This window comes from Schistocerca nitens, chromosome 8 (assembly GCF_023898315.1).
Source record: "Schistocerca nitens isolate TAMUIC-IGC-003100 chromosome 8, iqSchNite1.1, whole genome shotgun sequence".
In the NCBI taxonomy this organism is placed as follows: Eukaryota; Metazoa; Arthropoda; class Insecta; order Orthoptera; family Acrididae; genus Schistocerca; species Schistocerca nitens.
This window is the reverse complement of record NC_064621.1, coordinates 283,444,070-283,463,483: the sequence shown is the minus strand read 5'-3', so window position 1 is coordinate 283,463,483 and position 19,414 is coordinate 283,444,070. Positions and strand designations below refer to the sequence as shown.

General features: G+C 41.2%; 1 long non-coding RNA gene across 5 annotated transcripts in view; it reads left to right on the top strand.

The window, feature by feature from the left end:
• LOC126199276 (uncharacterized) overlaps nucleotides 1-19,414 on the top strand; it is a 502,300-nt gene that overhangs the window by 405,133 nt on the left and 77,753 nt on the right. For 2 of the 5 annotated variants that reach the window (XR_007540139.1, XR_007540141.1), the window contains exon 4: nucleotides 10,210-10,593. The exons of 2 other annotated variants lie outside the window; for them this stretch is intronic. This is a non-coding gene — a long non-coding RNA (uncharacterized LOC126199276). Of the gene's footprint in view, nucleotides 1-10,209; nucleotides 10,594-14,816; nucleotides 14,980-19,414 lie in introns of those variants that run through there. One more of the 5 variants, XR_007540142.1, reaches the window with a different exon arrangement.

The window sequence follows — 19,414 nt, the reverse complement described above, 5'->3', positions numbered from 1 at the left end:
GACAGTATGGTGCTAGGTATGTGAAGTATTTAGATGCTGGAGATTCCAGTGCTTTTAAGACTCTTTTAGTGAGCAATCCTTATCGCTCACAAATTGAAACTGAAAAACTAGAACATTTGGGCTTGTTCAAAAGCGAATGGATGGCGGACTTCTCAGAATGAAGAAAGAAATGGAGGCGAGAAATCAGAAGATGGAACATCGCTGGGAGCTGTTAACAAACTGGCAGACAAGGAAACTGACACTTTACAAATATACAGAGTCCGCCAGAAAATTATCTACACTATTTTGTCAGGCTCTATCGAGATATCGATACTTTCGCTCGATTTATGAGTGTGTTGTAGTATGGTCTTTGGCTCAACAGATGTTAGTACTTTCATCTCGGTATTGAGAAAACACGATAGCTGGAGCACCCTTGACATTCGAGCAACGAAAATGTATTGTGAAGTGATTTTTCATGTTTGATAATGCCGTTGAAGTGCAACATCAGTGGAGGCGGGAGGTTGAAACAGAACCGCCAACAGACCTGACAATTAAACGCATCACTGACAAGTTTGAACTCCACGGAAAGATTTGTGATATTCACAAAGGAAGATCAGGAAGACAGCGTACGACAACAATTCCTGCTTCGTCGGCTCTCGTGTTGAAAACGTTTGTTAATTCTCCACAGGAGTCTGCTACGCAATGTGCACGTGAAGTGGGGGTTAGCAGTACCAGTGTAGAGGAATTCTGAAAGCTGCAGAGTGGAAAGTTTACATTCCCCGATTACTGCACGCGATTAATGATGACGATCCTGATCGCCGAATGCAATTTTGCGAATGGTATCAGCAAGTGGTGACTGATGACGAACAATCTGTGACGAAGGGCATGTGGAGTGACGAGGCACAATTTAAACTTAATGGAACAGTGAATCGGCATAACAGTGTGTACTGGGCACCTGAAAATCCGCATGTTTATGTTGATAAAGCGGTCAGTCTACCAGGGGTTCATTTGTGGTGTGCACTATCATGTAGGGCTTAGTAGGACCCTTTTTCTTTGATGCTACTGTCACTGGAGAAGTGTACCTGGAAATGTTACGCACATAAATTTTACTAGTAATACGTGCGCTTTATGGAGCTGACGCAGAGGTTCTCTACCAACAAGACGGGGTGCCACCACACTACCACGTAACCAGACGAGCTTTCCTGGATGACAGTTCCCGGGGCACTGGATTGGACGAAGAGGACCTATAGAGTTCCTTCCACGTCGCCATATCTAACACTTATGGATTTTCACTTGTGATGAACTGTGAAAGATAACGTCTGTCGACGTGAGCCACTCACGCTGGAGGAACTTCGCCAGGAGATTACAGCGACGTGTGTAGCGATCTCCACTGTAACATTGACTGACGTAGTTGCAGCGACCACTCGTCGTTCTGTTATGTGTATAGCCGCCAACGGTGAACCTTTTGAACATTTAAAGTAACCATGTGCTGAACTGAGTGATCAATGATTAAATGTAAAATAAACACATAAGTAATACTTTTCGTTCCTTAAAGTGTGTATACATTTTTCTCTCCGACTCTATACTATGGGAAAGGTATCAGAGGTAACTTGCATCGCGTGAAAACAATGCAGCAAGCTGTGTGGGCAATATTTTTTCACCAACTGTCCGCAGATGATAATCTTCAACATTCTCTTTGTGACACATCGTGTTGCAAATATCTTCAGGCAGAAACCAATGGAAAGCTATAACCCTTAAACATGGTTTGCCACTTGCTATTTTAGATATTATAAACCCAATTTTCAGGTAGCTAGCCACTCCCGAAATCCTAAAAAAATGTGTATATAGGAAAAAACAGAATACAAATGAGAGCTATTATCACCTTATAAGGGTACGTTGTCCAAAAACAGTGTTTGTGTACTCGATTGTTGAAAAGATAGCTGCATGTGATGCATCTCTAGTGTTTAGTATTGGAAATGTAGGTAGGATGCCTGCAGAGACTAGGCTTCCATCCAGGTGCATTCACACTGAAGACACTCAGGATCATCGATGAAATGCGACTGAACAAAGCTCAGGCAACAGAAGAAAAAATGCAAAAGTTGGACAGGCAAAGAAGCCAGGGGAAGAGATTACTCCAGAAAGACAATGAACAGAATAAAGATTATGTCACTAAGAGGTACAGCAATGTTGTCAAAAACTGAAATAAAAACATTAAATGCGAATTGCTGTAAACTGACTTCTTTGAGCTGTAGTGTACCTTTTCTCAGGATCTATACAAACTAGAATCCTGGGTAAGAATTACTTACTGAATAATCCTGTGTAGCACTTTTCTGTTATCTTTCAAATGGGAGTTCTCCTTTAAAATTTGAGAAAAATAGAGCAGTCCCAGGAAACAGAAAACTGAAAAATTAATTTCTAAGCAACTATTACATTAAACAAAAATCTGTTCCACACGTTTTATTAGCCTATTATGCAGGAAAAACTGTGAAATTCCAGTTTTATTGCTTAATTAGTATACGAGAAGTGGCACATTATAGGAACAATGATAATTAAAAATTCAAATCCATATAAGATGTATGACGGTGCGCATTTTCAAACAAACATTGCATTGAATATCAAGCATTATGTTGTACATAATGATCTATTTTAGCTGTAACGTTGTTGGGGATATATTCGTATAAGGACAGTAATGCATCTTGCACTACGTCTGTCCTTAAGAACACACCCTGTAGCATCGCTTCTGCACAAGAGGAATTGCAAGTGGCCATTTCTATATCCTGGACTTTACAATACAGGACTGTCTTCTAGATAATCCAGAAATTGACAAAATTAACGGACTATATTCCCATCAATATTTGAAGAAACATTTTCATAAGTAATGAGTCCTAAATATTTACATGTGATATCACTTCTGAATATCACAGTTAAATCGTGACATTCATAGGAATTTTGCTCCACAAGGAAGGACACTATTGCAAGGGTGAGGGTAATCTTCAGGTACTTGAGGCAAAAGGAGGCTTGAACCAACAGATATTTATTTAGTTAAACCTAACCCAAGTGTACTAACTCCAAAGTAGGAGAGAAACTCATTACTAGGCATTGAAGTACCTCATAATATTTACTAATTTGTATATAAGTATGTAAATAGTAGAGATGGGAGTAGAACAGTCATGCGCATGACCACTATTTCAAACGTGAAACTGAGAGAGAGGTGGATGAACCCACTAATTGGTGTATGTATATCACATTATCAACACCAAAATTAAGATAACAGATTAGGCAAGCATCCAATGACTACTGTACTTCGTTTTCTCACCATCATATGAGTATAACCTCTGCTGAGCTTTGAGCGTTTGTTTTATTACTTTCTGTCGTTTTTCGTATTTTATCCTACAGGTGACACTGTGCCCAGAAATTGAATTTTAGCCTGTGACAGACCAACTGTCCCGAGTAAACATGACACTTTTCTGATGCAGGATTTGGTAAGCAGGTCAGGTTCGTTGAGAGATTTTAAGAAATGATTGTAAATATGGAAATTAATCTAAGGAAAATATTCTTGTTTGAAGATATGCACATAATGAATTTGTAAATATGTTGCCTAGAAATATTTGAAGAGAAAATCTTGGAATTCATGTGGGAGAGTTGACCAGAGCATGATCTATGTAAAGTCTACTGACAAATTGTGTTGTATTAAAGTGCAATGTCAAAGAGTTACCGTAATAGCGAATACGATAACTGAAGAAATTGTGATAGACGTATGTTATGTGAAATTCGACGATACGGCTGCGGTGTTGCAACATTGCATGACGGACGATAAATTGTGTTGTTGGTGTATGCACTGTGGTTGCGCTGCGTTTACCTTATGATGTACTTAGGGACTCATATTTTGCTTCTGTTGTGACAAAGAAATGATGTGTGCTGAGCTCGAAGAAGTCACGAACACTCATTATAGACTTCTGCGCGTCCGTCAAGCGTCAGACAACGGCGAGTGGATTGAGCCAACCACTCCACTTACTGTGACGTCAGCTCTGATTGTCGGTGCATTTACTTGCCGCGCCTTTGTTTTTGACTTAAATTCGGAATAAAACCAATAAAAAGATCAGCAGGGACGCTAAAATTGCGCATGCTCAGTCGTTAACGGAATTCAGATCGAACATGATTAATATCCTGCATAACCTATAATACAAAGCAAAAATTCCGATAAACTGAAGATATTGGTGTAACTTTGCTTATACTAGTAATCAGGATATGTATCAAATGCGATCTGGCCAATAAAACTTCTATTTTGGAAGTTTTCGCCTTCTGACAATGTCAGGTAACTAAAAAACCTGAAGTCACGCTCAGATTATAATGAACTTAAGTACCTCCCACAATTACATATGGACTCATCGCGTCTATAATAAATGTATATCTAAATACGTGTTTGTCTGCTGTGGTATAATCGTAGGCCGTAAATGATTCTCCTTGTGATACTGTCGTTAGACTTTGAGGTTTGCCGATGACATTGTAATTCTGTCAGAGACAGCAAAGGACTTGGAAGAGCAGTTGAACGGAATGAATAGTGTCTTGAAAGGAGGATATAAGATGAACATCAACAAAAGCAAAACGCGGATAATGGAACGTAGTCGAATAAAGTCGGGTGATGCTGAGGGAATTAGATTAGGAAATGAGACACTTAAAGTAGTAAAGGAGTTTTGCTATTTGGAGAGCAAAATAACTGATGATGGTCGAAGTAGAGAGGATATAAAAGGCAGGCTGGCAATGGCAAGGAAAGCTTTTCTGAAGAAGAGAAATTTGTTAACATCGAGTATATATTTAAGTGTCAGGAAGTCATTTCTGAGAGTGTTTGTATGGAGTGTAGCCATGTATGGAAGTGAAACATGGACGATAGTTTGGACAAGAAGAGAATAGAAGCTTTCGAAATTTGGTGCTACAGAAGAATGCTGAAGATTAGATGGGTAGATCACATAACCAATGAGGAGGTATTGAATAGGATTGGGGAGAAGAGAAGTTTGTGACACAACTTGACCAGAAGAAGGGATCGGTTGGTAGGACATGTTCTCTGAGGCATCAAGGGATCACCAATTTAGTATTGGAGGGCAGCGTGGAGGGTAAAAATCGTAGAGGGAGGCCAAGAGATGAATACACTAAACAGATTCAAAAGGATGTAGGTTGCAGTAGGTACTGGGAGATGATGAAGCTTGCACAGGGTAGAGTAGCATGGACAGTTGCATCAAACCAGTCTCAGGACTGAAGACCACAACAACAACAACTGTCGTTATTATGGCTTTGAAATTCAATAGCTCACTCACTGGCGTCCCAACTCACATTTGGAAGCACTAACATTAAAACAGCGGTACTGTGAATCGACACGTTCGAGCTGCTGCTCTAGTTCGTTCACAAAAAGTCACTATTCACATGCGCAATTAGCGCACAGTGCATTATTGGGTCCACTTTTATTGAGGAGTCTGTCACACAAGACAAGTACAGACAAGTCCTAGAGCATGACTTTTTACCGACTGCACGACCCTGCCGAATGCTGTGAACTGCTGGCTCATGCTGGATGGAACACATTCTTACTGTACGGCAGACGTCTTCCATTTTCTTTATGTGACATTCAGACATCGGTAATCGCCCTGGACACTCTGGCATTCGTTGGACAAGATATGGAACGACGCAGTTATAGTCAAGATCTCAGCCCGTGTCATCATTTCTTACAAGGTTACCTAAAGGACAGAATCTCCAACATTCAAGGATCTTCATACTGCAATTTTCAGAGAGATTCGTGTAGCCGGAAATGCTGTTCTTCAGAAAGTCATTAAAATTCAGTTCAAGCTGCTGCACACTTACTGTGGCAAAAGGAAACCACTCTGAAAACCTTCTGTATTCAGCTTCATGTTGTCTGCTACAGCACAAATACGATAACAAGAATGTATCAGTGTATCACTACATGTTACGTACAATAAGACAAAAATTTTCTAGCACCTGTTTTGCGTCACACTGTATGTTTTCACTCCTTTTCGTGTAAAGTATTATCTGTGTTTTACTGTAATTTGCTCTAGTCATGCCTTAAGTGGCAGTAATTCTGTGGCACGCCTGTCTCACGACCGCCGAGCTGCTGAACCAACTAGGATGAACAAGAGTTGTCGGACAAAACATGTTCATGATTCCTGCGTACTGATCCAGCCTGATCCATAGACTGGCTTCCAAGATTGACCTTAACACGTCGAATAACATTGCCTGAGCCATTCCTTTGGTACGCTCTCCTGTGTGTCCGATCCTGACATCCTCCAGCACATGAAATAGAACGTTGCTCGCATTACCAAAAGGAAATAAAATCCACTTGTTACCAACGCACCATGACTCTTACAGATGAAAGACGTAACCAGTACAAACTAATTTTGAAAATATGTAAAACTAACAACCTATTTGGTGAATATTATAGACTGTGAAGTGCAAGCGCATATATCCTTGCATACTTTGTCGTAAAAAGAAATGTTATTCATGAATCATTAAACGAATAAATGGTGACCATCTTGTTTAACTAACTGAATGACAAACAGAAAGACACTGTATTGCGCATTTCCACAAAGAACTGAATTCTATTTCCTAATAATTATTGAATATTTTCTGATTTAAAGAAAAGCATAGATTTAAAGAAAAGCATGTATTTTAAGATGATGTAAGTACTGTGTATATTTTCCTATGTTATGTGAAACTACTCACCTAATGGCACTTTGAATGGCTACTGCAAAATGATGTAGCAATTCAAGGGGTCTTAAATTGAATGGAATAATTACAATAATACTCACATATTGTGAGTTTATACTATTTAAACATATCTGCTCAGTATCCTTGAGTACTTATAAGTACGTATTTAACGTTTCAGCAGTTTACTATCGCTGTGAAGCGTAAGTTCGGCGGTGTGATGAGGACGCGCCATCCGCGTCTAATTGAATGAATAACTGCTTTGCTCATTTTGGAATCTGTAGTCTTATTTTCTCTTAAAACGAAGTCCGAAGATTTACTACTCCGGAACCAGCTCTTATAATATGTTTTGTAGTGAGGAAACTAACGATTAATGTTGACATTTTAACTTATACAGACTGCTGAATATATTACAACTAGAGAACCTGATCGCAACACAAGTTATGTGGTGATCTACAGCTTGAACTAAAAATTAAATCAAAGAACATGAAGCATTTTAATGTGGAGAACGTCGTACAGTATACCAGGGAATATTTTTAGTTCTAACAGGAGGTCATACTTGAAGTTTCGGATCTTCACCTAAAACGTTAATAAAGGGAGGTCAAGTCACTGGTGGGAAAGTAACAGATGTTTTTGTTAATTATGGAATCTCGTATGACTAACGTGGTAGCATTATACTTTTGCAATAGAAGTCTTAATGCTACTGTATAATACCAGTTAGGGCAATATTTTCTGAAAGAATATAGACAGAACCGTTAAATGTAAGTAAAACGTGGACGATAACAACATAGACAAGAAAAGAATAAAAGAGTTTGAAATATCGTGTTATATAAGAACATTAGAAATTAGATGGCTAGATAGAGTAAGTACTGAAGAGACACGGAATGTCACCGAGGAAAATGAGATTCAAGGGAGAAGTTGTTTCAAATAAGAGATAAGTTGAAGGACCACTTCCTAAGGTATTAAGGAATAATTATACAGCAATAAGGTTCATGTGTATGTAAACTTTTGTAGCTATGCAGGGTGACTCCGTCAACACAGTCTTCGGACATGATGCGTGTTCTGAATCGTTCCAAAAAAAGGCAGCTTAAGCATCTGCAATAAGAAAAAGAAATCACGAACAAGTGAACCGCATGTGCGTGAATCCTTCCTCAGAAGCCTCTGACCTAAGAACAGTCGTAATAACATCTTGTAAACGTTTCTCTCTCACACATACCTTCTCAGTTTATGCTAGCTTTAGTACAACATTCGTTAGAAATGTTTTCATACAAATATCTGTAGTCGCTAGCAGCACAGCATGTGCATGGTAACTCAAAACTTCGTAAAACTGCCAGCAGAAATAACGGAGGAATGTAATTAACTTTGAACGACAGTTGTGATAAGAGTAATCACTTTCGCTTGAAGCGGCATCTAACTAAAAGCTAGTTTCGTATTTATCAACGAGACGCTATTGAAAAAAAGGAAAAAAACGGGAGAGCCTCGAAAGAATAATGGAACTGAATCTTCTCTACACCTCCAGCTAAGCTCTCTGTCCGTCCTTCCCCCCATCACCTCCTTGCCGCGTAATTACAAGACTGTAAATGTGAGATATTAAAGAGTGTGAGATTGACAAAATCATCTATAAAATATGTCGTTTCAAGTTCTATGACATGCCCAGGTAGTACAGCTTTTAATTTCAGTGCCCAGTGGATTCGAAGGTTTCGCACGAATCAAGTTTCGCTGATTTTTGCTCTGCGCTGTGGCGACTCCAATCTCTAAGAAAAACTGAATAATCCGAGATCTTGAGTTGAATTTTTATAGTTTGAATCGGGGGAACTCTTGCTGTTAGGGGCCTAAATAAAAATCTCCTGCAAATATTAATTTACCAACATAAAAATCATGACATGTGCCCTAAAATGCGCTCTGGGCATAACTGAGCTCCAAAGAATACGAAATGAAAAACTAAGAATAAATAATAGTCCCAGCTCCATGTGGAATTCATAATAAAAATTGCACACTGCATTACTGGATACTAAATTAGAATATCTTCAGTCCATCTGACTATATAAAGGAAACGACGTACCGCTGAGAACAAAATCTAATTTATTTTGTGAATAAGAGTACAGACACTGCCCCTTGTAGAACTGTACTTCAATACACCGAATGAAATATAAACTCTGTAGCCGAGTGTGTGTTGATATGAAAGTTCCTAGCAGATTAAAAGATTAAAACTGTGTGCCTGACGGGGACTGGAACTGGGAACCTGTCCTTTCGTGGCAAGTGATTTGTCGACTTTTTTTCTGTTTTATTCATTATTGTTCCTGTCATTTGGTCTCAGCGGACATCTGTTGCCTCTTCAAGTTCATCGCTGAAAACTTCACACTCTCTCTCTTTTCCTTTTTTTTTTCCTAGTACAGATGGCGGTCACCTTTCTTACAGAACGAACATGCTGAACTAGCCACTGAGCTACATAAGTACGACTCACGACTCGTCCTCACAGATTTACTTCCACCAGTACCTAGCCCCTACCTTTCAAACTTCACAAAAGCTCCCAGGAAGAAAGGATATTGCCGAGACATGTCTTAGGCACAGACTGAGCGATGTTTCCAGAATGAAATTTCTCTCTGTAGTGGAGCGTTCGCTGATATGAAACTTGCTGGCAGATTGAAACTGTGTGACGGACCGAGATTGAAAACCCGTACATTCCGTGGGCAAGTGCTCTGCCTTCTGAGTTACCCAAGCACGACTCACGACCCGTCCTCACAGCTTTGCTTCCGCCAGCACCTCATCTCCTACCTTCCATACTGAATCAGTTAACTTCAGCACCCTTGGCCTGGTACAAACGTATAGCATGCCTGCCCAAAGTGGATAGAAAGCTAAGAATGGCGAATACACAGTTCAGTTAGGTGTCTTCTTTTTCGTGACAAACTTGAAATAAGGATGCCGCCTCTTAGATGAGTGTCCCACATCTCCACCACTTTCACCTCAGTCATTTGTGGCGGCTCAGTAGCCTTCTGACGGCTTTATGTATCAGAACATTGATGAAACGACATTTTTTTCCCATTTGCCACCCCTTATTTCATCACGAATCAGTATCTTTCTTCTACTTGAAATTAGCATTTTACCGGCGCACAAAAAACGTATGTAACTAGGCCTGTACATTCCTTCGCCCAAACTCACCTTCATCAGCGAACCTGCTAACAACATAAACGAAAGTAAGCTGACATAGAAAAAATGGCCGGCCGAAGTGGCCGAGCGGTTCTAGGCGCTACGATCTGGAACCACGAGACCGCTACGGTCGCAGGTTCGAATCCTGCCTCGGGCGTGGATGTGTGTGATGTCCTTAGGTTAGTTAGGTTTAAGTGGTTCTAAGTTCTAGGCAACTGATGACCTTATAAGTTAAGTCCCATAGTGCTCAGAGCCATTTGAACCATTTAGAAAAAATGTTCTGACATTTTTGAAGGGGTGTGTACAAAACGCATAATGCCCTAGAAGTCCCTAATCGTTCACGGAACAACGCTAATTCTTCTCTGTTTATTGCAGGGGATCTGAAAGATGTTGACCACAGAACAACGAGTCACCGCTGCAAGTTGGAGACTCCGAGGACTACCCTTTGCTGAGGTTCAAGAATGGTTTCATCTGCGCTACCGTAGAGAAGCCCCAACGCAAGAAACCATTAGTGGTTAGGTCAACAAGTTCGAGTAAAGTGCAAATGTCTGTGTCGAGAAATATTCCAGTCGGTCATCGACGTTGCAGGGAGCTGTGGAGACCATACGACAGGCTGTCGAGCAGAGACCAAAAGCAGTCGACACGTCTTTTCGGTCAGAACACGACATCTGAAAGCCCACTGTGTGCCAAAGTTGGATTTCATACTGAAGAAAAAGGCTTATCACACCCAGGTGGTCCATCATTTTGAACCTCAGCAATGTGAGTCACGCATGGAGATGTGCCACGACTTAATTGAGGCAGTAAGCTATGAACGTTTGTTGTCACACATCCTGTTCAGTGATGAGTCTTACCTGTCGCCTCCTCAATCGCCCCAACTGCAGGATCTGGGTGGTTGTTCATCCACCTATTGCCATGTAATTTGAACGTAACACTCCAAACGTAAATGTGTGGCTGGGCATCACCCAACAGAGCAATTACTTTCCCTTCCTTTTTGCAGATGCAACAGTCACATCGAAGATGTATATGCTTGAGCGATTCCTGCGGCACCAACTGTTTCCCGAGAACTTTCTAGATTGGATGCTGTTTCAACAAGACAGCGCCCTACCACTCTTTGCGCACAGTTCCCGTAAATACCTCAACGATACGTTCCCAGAAGGCATGATTGGACGAGGCTCACCACGCTTCTCACAAGGGAACCTCCCCATCGCACCCCCCTCAGATTTAGTTATAAGTTGGCACAGTGGATAGGCCTTGAAAAACCGAACACAGATCGATGGAGAAAACAGGAAGAAGCTGTGTGGAACTATGAAAAAAATAAGCAAAATGTACAAACTGAGTAGTCCAGTCGTAAGATGGGCAACATCTGAGGACAGAGTAAGCGCAGGAGCGCCGTGGTCCCGTGGTTAGCGTGAGCAGCTGCAGAAGGGGGGGTCATGGGTTCAAGTCTTCCCTCGAGTGAAAATTTTACTATCTTTATTTTCGCGAAGTTATGATCAGGTCCGTTCGTTCATTGACGTCTCTGTTCACTGCAATACGTTTAGTGTCTGTTTTGCGGCCGCACCGCAAAACCGTGCGATTAGTAGACGAAAGAACGTGCCTCTCCAATGGGAACCGAAAACATTTGATCGCAAGGTCATAGGTCAACCGATTCCTCCACAGGAAAACACGTCTGATATATTCTATACGACACTGGTGACGGCATATGCGTCATATGACAGGAATGTGTTGTCGACCCACTTTGGCGAATGGGTAGAAAGATTCATCTACCTTGCCCGATTTAGGTTTTCTTGTGGATGTGATAATCACTCCCAAAAAAGTGATGAAAACATAAGAGTTTGTCACATAAACTGCAACAAATGAATGCAACAGTTACACAGTTGGACAATTTTCCCTGTGCTCTGTCGAAACATGTTTTAACGTTTCAAATTTTTCCGTGTGTAGACCGTCAAATCCTGCAATGTCCAAGCAAATCTGAACATGTCCTGGAATTTAGGAGAGCGAAGATGATTATGTGTGAGTGCCTGAACTTGGATAATTGACACACGACCACGGACAGATAATAGTCTGAAAATAAAAAATTTAAAATTTTTACTCGAGGGAAGACTTGAACCAAGGACCCCTCGTTCCGCAACTGCCGACGCTAACCACGGGACCACGGCGCTCCTGATGCTAAATAGTCCCTGATATTGCATATCTTGCAACATGGACTACTCAGTTTGTATATTTTGTTTATTTTTTTCATAGTTCCACACAACTTCTTCCTGTTTTCTCGATTGATCTGTGTTTAGTTTTTCAAGGCCTATCCACTGTGCCAACTTATAACTAAATCTGAGGGGGGTGCGATGGGGAGGTTCCCTTGTCAGTACCCACGCCCGGGTTCCCGGGTTCGATTCCCGGCGGGGTCAGGGATTTTCTCTGCCTCGTGATGGCTGAGTGTTGTGTGCTGTCCTTAGGTTAGTTAGGTTTAAGTAGTTCTAAGTTCTAGGGGACTGATGACCGTAGATGTTAAGTCCCATAGTGCTCAGAGCCATTTGAACCATCTCTTCTCAGTAGCACGATCGTCTGACATAACGTCCTTGGACGTTTTCACATGGGGCCTCCTCAAGAGTCTGCTGTACGTGGTGACGACCAGCGCTGAGTGAAAGCATTTCTGCAGCGGTGTGTAGAATTACCCCAGCAGTGTTGCAGCACTTGTTGAGGTGCACCGAGGCGAGGATGGCAACTTTGCTTCGGTAAGGAGGCCAGTCATGTCGAACATCAGTGATTATACTGAATTACGCTGTCTTCTCCCGTATTATATTCATACTGTTTCATATCGTAAAAGTTTCATTTCAATTAAAGTGATCCTTCCTATAAACTGATAGGGAATTCTCGGGTATTCTGTACATTTAAAAAGTAACTGTCCGAACGGAGACAATACTGCCCACATTACCTTTTCATTCGTCTTTCTCCGTGGCTTTTCAGTGCCATCGGAAACCAACAGATAATAGTTGAGTACATGGAGTACTGATTCATTCGTACAAAAAGACTGCGAAAAGTATAGTTTAATTTGTCTTTCTTGAGATCGAAATATAACATAAGGAAACTGTCGCTGCCACACTGTATCTTCTACGGACTTAAATTACTGGCGAGCAGCTATTCTAAAATGGTTTTCGTTTCTCGAAGAATAGAACTCGCGGTCTGAGGATTCCTGACAAAACTTAATTACGTACATAAATAATAATAACAGTAATAAATTCGTGTGGCCAAATGATCTGTTGCAAGCATTTCGTTTGGACGCTATTGGCAACTTGCGTGCCCCTAACTTACCACAGTTATCCAACTGGAGAAAGGCGACCTGTAGTGCAACTAGGAATCCTTCACATCATTGATAGAAGAACGTTAGGTTAAAACGAAGACTGAAAAATTCGTGATTCGCCTGCAATTCCATCCCTCGAAATCACCGTTTCCAGGCATACGCTTTACTGCTTTGCCCCTAAACCAGCAAGACAGACATGGATGTGTATATTTTGGTGGGTGAGCTTGTATCAAAACATATGGCACATATGGCCGTATGTCTTGACCGCATTGACTTAGAAGCTTCAATCATTTACACCGACAAGAGACTGCAGACCTTTGTATTTGACATAAAATTCAACTTGATATTACGGTATATTGATAATTTTTACTTATGGACCGTCTGACAACAACTGACTAAAACACTATTTTAGTGCCATACGCGTTTCGCCTTTATTTTCTGCAAGGCATCATCAGAGGCCCGGAATATGTACATATGTTTGCTACTTAATTTACATTTTTGTCACTGTACCTATAGATTATAAACAGTTCTGGTGGTTGGTACTTCCTATTAAGTAGTAATGTTTTGAACTGTACTTACAGGTTGCGTGGACAATTTCTTACATATTTCGCTCCTGTTGCATTTTTGGTGTTGTTTTTCTTCTTATGAATGCCAATTTGTGTTTTTTTTCCACATTCCACAGCACTATGAACTGAACGCTTGTTTCAATGCAATGTTTTGGTTTCTGTTGCCGACTGTCAAATGTTTTTGCCAAAGATCGAATGTTATTGCCAAACTTTAGAGTGTAATTATTGAAGTATCTGTGATCTGATCGTGTATGCAATTTGTGTGTGCGTTTGTGTATGTGTGTGTGTGTGTGTGTGTGTGTGTGTGTGTGTGTGTGTGTGTGTGTGTGTGTTAGTGTCTGTATTTTTAGACGAACAGGTGTTCAAAGCTGGCGGTAAATACATAGTTTCAGTTCGTCAAACATTTATTTCAGTTTTCCCGGAGACAACACTCCCACATCGCGATACTGTACGAGATTTGATTAACAAATTTCTTAGTACGGGTTCAGTGACAGATGCACCGAGAAGTGGTCGTCCTAGCGTTTTGTTTGAGGAGAAACTACTCGATTTTTCCGATAAAATGTCCATGAGTCCGAACAAGTCAGGAAGAAAATTCGGCCAGGATTTTTGATGTTTGTGTCGGAACGGCCCACACAGCTGTAAGGAAAAAATTAGAACTTTTCCCATACAAAGTGACAGTCGTGCAAGAACTGAAAAATACTGACTATGGCAAAAGACTGAATTATTGTCAATGGTTCAAAAATTTCGTTCAACAAAATGGAAGGGATATTCTTAATGAAACGTTTTTCACTGATGAGGCGTGGTTTCATTTACCTGGGTACACGAACTCGCAAAATTTTCGTATGTGGAGTACTGCAAATCCATTGTGTATTCATGAGGAACCATTTCATTGTGTGAAAATAGGAGTTTGGATTGCAATTTCTAGACGTCGGATTGTGGGTCCCATATTTTTCAACGAAACAATAAACGCAAAGCGATACTGCAGTGATATTCTGTACCCATTCATAGGAGAACTTGTGTTAAGTGAAATACTGAACGGTTATTTTCAATAAGATGGTGCAATCGCGCATACAATGTCACTGCTTGCTGATGTTTTTGGGGATCGCATGATTTCACAGGGACTTTGGCCTTCACGATCGCCTGACCTAACATCACCTGACTTTCTCTTCTGGGGTGCAGCGAAAGCAACTGCCTACAAAACTTCCCAAAATACATCGATGAATTGAAAACTGCAATATCCACTTTCACTGCGTCTGTTACAGAAGAAATGTTACAGCTTGTGTTTGGACACACGATTAGGCGAATTGAATGTGTATTCAACAACATTTAATGTGAAAATTTGTAAGTAAAAATGAATATTCAATAAATTAATAACTTGTATTTCACTGAGATTCATTTTGGTATATTCATTGCGGCATACGGCACGCGCGGCTAACAATCATACGGCACTGCGGAGAGACTTTTTGAACACCCCTTATTAAGTATGCGCATTCTCCTGCTGGCACTGAGTATAGTGATTTAAAAGTGTTTTTCAGTATCGAGCTCGCACCGTATTGTGAATTCGGAAGACATGTGGTGCAGTCTGCCTTCATTCCTATAGAAACCAATATTATGTAACACTGGATTCAGCTTTCTTGTCTGAGATCGTTCATGGCTTCCTCTTCCATGGTGTAGAGTAACAACCCCATGTCGTCTTGATATAATAAGATGCTCACTGATGACCCGAAACATTACGACCAGCATCTACCGCGTGATCGAATGTCGCCTAGGGGTTTGAGTGTACGTAACAAGGTAATAAGGAAAGTTTATAAGCAGAAGAGAGACGAGTGGGTCATTATTCTAGCGACGTTACGCTGAAAATAGGGAAATCCTATGACTTAAGCGACTTTGACAAAGCGCAGATTGCCGTGGACCTGCAACTGTGAATGAGCTTCTCGGAAACAGAGAAACTGGTCGGTTGTTCGCTTGCTACTGCCGTGAGCATCTGTAGGATGTGGTTGAATGACAACGGAACCAAGAGTGGGCGACTAGGTGTTGGACGTCAATCCTCACACAACTTGGAGGCTGGACACAGGTCCACTCTCCAAAGCAGGACAGTTCTGACGGCAGAGTGCACTTCTGTTTCGGAGCACATCGTTCGGCGCACTTCCTTGAGTATGATGCTTCACAACAGACGATACATAGGGCCTTCCAAGCTCACACAATGAAATCCTCGTGGGCACGATACCGAGTTTTGATCGTGGATCAGTGGAAACGTGTCAGGAGGTAGGATGAATCACGTTTCTTGTTACACCGGGTCGATAGTCGTGCCGGATAGGCAGTCATCCAGGTGAACAGATGCCCGAAACATGGACTGTGTCACGGACGGAGGCAACTGGGGTCCATTAGTGTTACTGGAGACATTCACCTGGGCTTCCACGGGAAGTCGTCAGTACTTCACCGAGCGCTACGACTGCAAACAGTGGTCTGAAAGCCATAGTTATACGAGCACGTAAATTACGGGAATGTTGTTTCTTTCAGTAGTTTCTGTCTACATTTGGGATGTAAGAGGGCTATTTTACACACAATTTATCATGGTTAAATAATTTTATTGCCATGAGACAACGCTTCTGTGCTTTTCACATAGTCGCTATGGGCCTCCAAGCACTTTTGGTAACACACAAGAGGACACACATTGCAGTTGTAGCTAGCTCCATGCCAGCTGGCAGCGTACTGGGAAGACACTGCGGTATGCATCGTAAGCCTCTGTGTTGTCAACACATACCACCAACCTCGCCAGCCCTCACATACCACGGCACAGTTTATTTTTCACAGAAATGAAATAGGGAATCTTGCTTGTTTGACGATCCTCGTAACCTGACCTATTACTTGTTCTTCGTGCCGGCCGCGGTGGTCTAGCGGTTCTGGCGCTGCAGTCCGGAACCGCGGGACTGCTACGGTCGCAGGTTCGAATCCTGCCTCGGGCATGGGTGTGTGTGGTGTCCTTAGGTTAGTTAGGTTTAAGTAGTTCTAAGTTCTAGGGGACTTATGACCTAAGATGTTGAGTCCCATAGTGCTCAGAGCCATTTGAACCATTTTTGTTCTTCGTAGTAAAGAGTCTTCCCGCGTTTCTTGTGCTTCAGTTTAGTGTGGTTTGCAAGCTTCACCTGTTGACCCACGAACCGTGTTGGGTTTGTCATTGACAGCAAATTGGGTAGCCGGTGAATGTGCGCCTTTACTTGGCTGAACGTTGCACGCAAGCCTCACACCCGTCCACGAAACCACGCCCTTTTCACAACTGAAAAGTGCGCTGTGTTAAACGTAGCTTACATGTTATAAAATTCCTTGTTAATTTCTAGTCATCACGTTACTTTATTCTCTGAAATTAAGCTGAGAAATTTCTAAATTAATGTATGGACAAAATATGAACGCTTGCTCCTCCCCACTTGCCTTGGTAAGCCAAAATAAGATGAAGGTCTTTAATCCAATAATACACGCCCAAAACAAAACAAAAAATATAAAGTTTGCTTCCATGTGAATAATTGTTCGCCACGACGTTGATGCAATCCAGGACATAAATAGGGCCGGCCGGAGTGGCCGAGCGGTTCTAGGCGCTACAGTCTGGAACTGTGCGACCGCTACGGTCGCAGGTTCGAATCCTGCCTCGGGCATGGATGTGTGTGATGTCCTTAGTTAGGTTTAATTAGTTCTAAGTTGTAGGTGACTGATAACCTCAGCAGTTAAGTCCCATAGTGCTCAAAGCCATTTTTGAACAGAAATAGGAAACACCTTCCTTGGAATGAGAAGGGCAGATTTTTAGATTTTATTGAGGAGATGGAGACTTTTAGCCATCACATATTTCTATGGATACTTTTTGAAAGCCGCCTTCTTGATAGCAGAAAGAAATGTAGATTGAGTTTAACGTCCCGTCGACTTCGAGGTCATTAGAGACAGAGCACAAGGTGGAACTGTGTCAAGGACGGGGGAAGGAAAAAGTGCGTACACTTTCAAAGGAACCATCCCGGCATTTGCCTGGAGCGATTTAGGGAAATAACCAATAATCTAGATCTGAATGCCTGGACGCGGGTTCGAACCGTCGTCCTCCTGAATGCGAGTCCAGTGTGCTAACCACTGCGCCACCTCACTCGGTCTTGATAGAAGACTTGGTGGCGATCCAGGCGGGGCGTATCAACCAATTATTTTTCTATGTTGTTGTTTGATTCTCCTTGCCCCATATGGGCGGTACAATATTCAACTTTCAGCGAAGAGAATTCTTAAAAATTTGACAAAGATGAAAATAATATGAGGACTGTCTTTCGGTTTTAAATTAGAAAGTCTAAAGACGGACAGCTAAAAGAACGAATAATATTTAAAATTTAAAAAAACTCAGTTGCAACCTTGCGATGTTCTTCTATAAAAATGCGCTAGAGCAGTGGGAATTATTGTGGGAGGAAAGAATGCGTTTCATAGGGTTGAGAGGCATGGGCAAAAAAACGGGGGTCTGTTACGTGGAAAACTATGGAGATGATTGGAGTTAAGGTCGATAGTGGGGATGCAGACTGTGGGAATGACAGGGGTTGAGGAGTGATGCGTATGGGTAGGGTAGTGGTTACAAGAGGCAAGTGATGGGGATGGATAGAGAGGGAAAAGGAGAAAGGAGCGCTGATGTGGAGTGGGTAGAGTTAAAGCTGGTAGGAGCATTAAATGTCGGGGCGGATCTCATCGTCTGGGGTGGGGAGTTTGTTGGAGTGTATAGGCTATCCCTAAGTAACGACGTTTGACAGTGTACCATATGAGTGTGCGGCTGATCCCGGCGGAGGTTCGAGTCCTCCCTCAGGCGTGGGTGTGTGTGTTTGTCCTTAGGATAATTTAGGTTAAGTAGTGTGTAAGCTTAGGGACTGATGACCTTAGCAGTTAAGTCCCTTAACATTTCACACACATTTGAAGATTTTGTACCATATGAGTACAAAATGTATAACTAAAAATCTAGAAGTCTTTCCAGTATTTACAGATAGTACACATTATAATGTAGTTTTCAACATCAATGTATGGTACTTATGTTTTATGAAATTTTTTAACAAGCATATTATAAATATTTTATTGTTTTAACGTTAATTAGGCAATAACGACACTGGTTTCAAAATTTCAGTATGTAGTGTCTTGAGAAATTTGTATTGGTGATCACATTTTATATTTTTAGACTATAAAATAAAGAAAAGAACGAAAAATTATAATTTTTACGCCAGTACTTAACTCCTGTTTAACATTTATCGAATATAAATTTGATACACATTTTAATGTATTTCACGATAATGGACTCAATGTATTGCAGTGTTTGTCGTAATATTTGTTTTAATTCATAAGCCTCCTGACAGAATTGTATTTTACTATAATTATTATTTGAATCCACTTTATTCTTATGTATAAATTTTATCTTAAGCCAGATTTTTAAACATGGAAATTGAAATAGAGGATTTTGCCCGTCCAACATGGCGAAATTCGACGTTAGCTGTGTGGGTCTATAAACAGCAGCCTGAGGTTGACTGATGCTCGAACATATCGAATTTATATTGTAATATGTGTCGTGATAACTATGCTGAGTCTACATGACTACCTGTAACATTATGTAATTGTGCAATAGGTATGTTGTACAACTGTGATATGGCTCTTGATTAGTGCGCTTTTTCATTGTTGTTTGATTCCTGTGGTATTTTGTATTCATGACACTGATGATAGC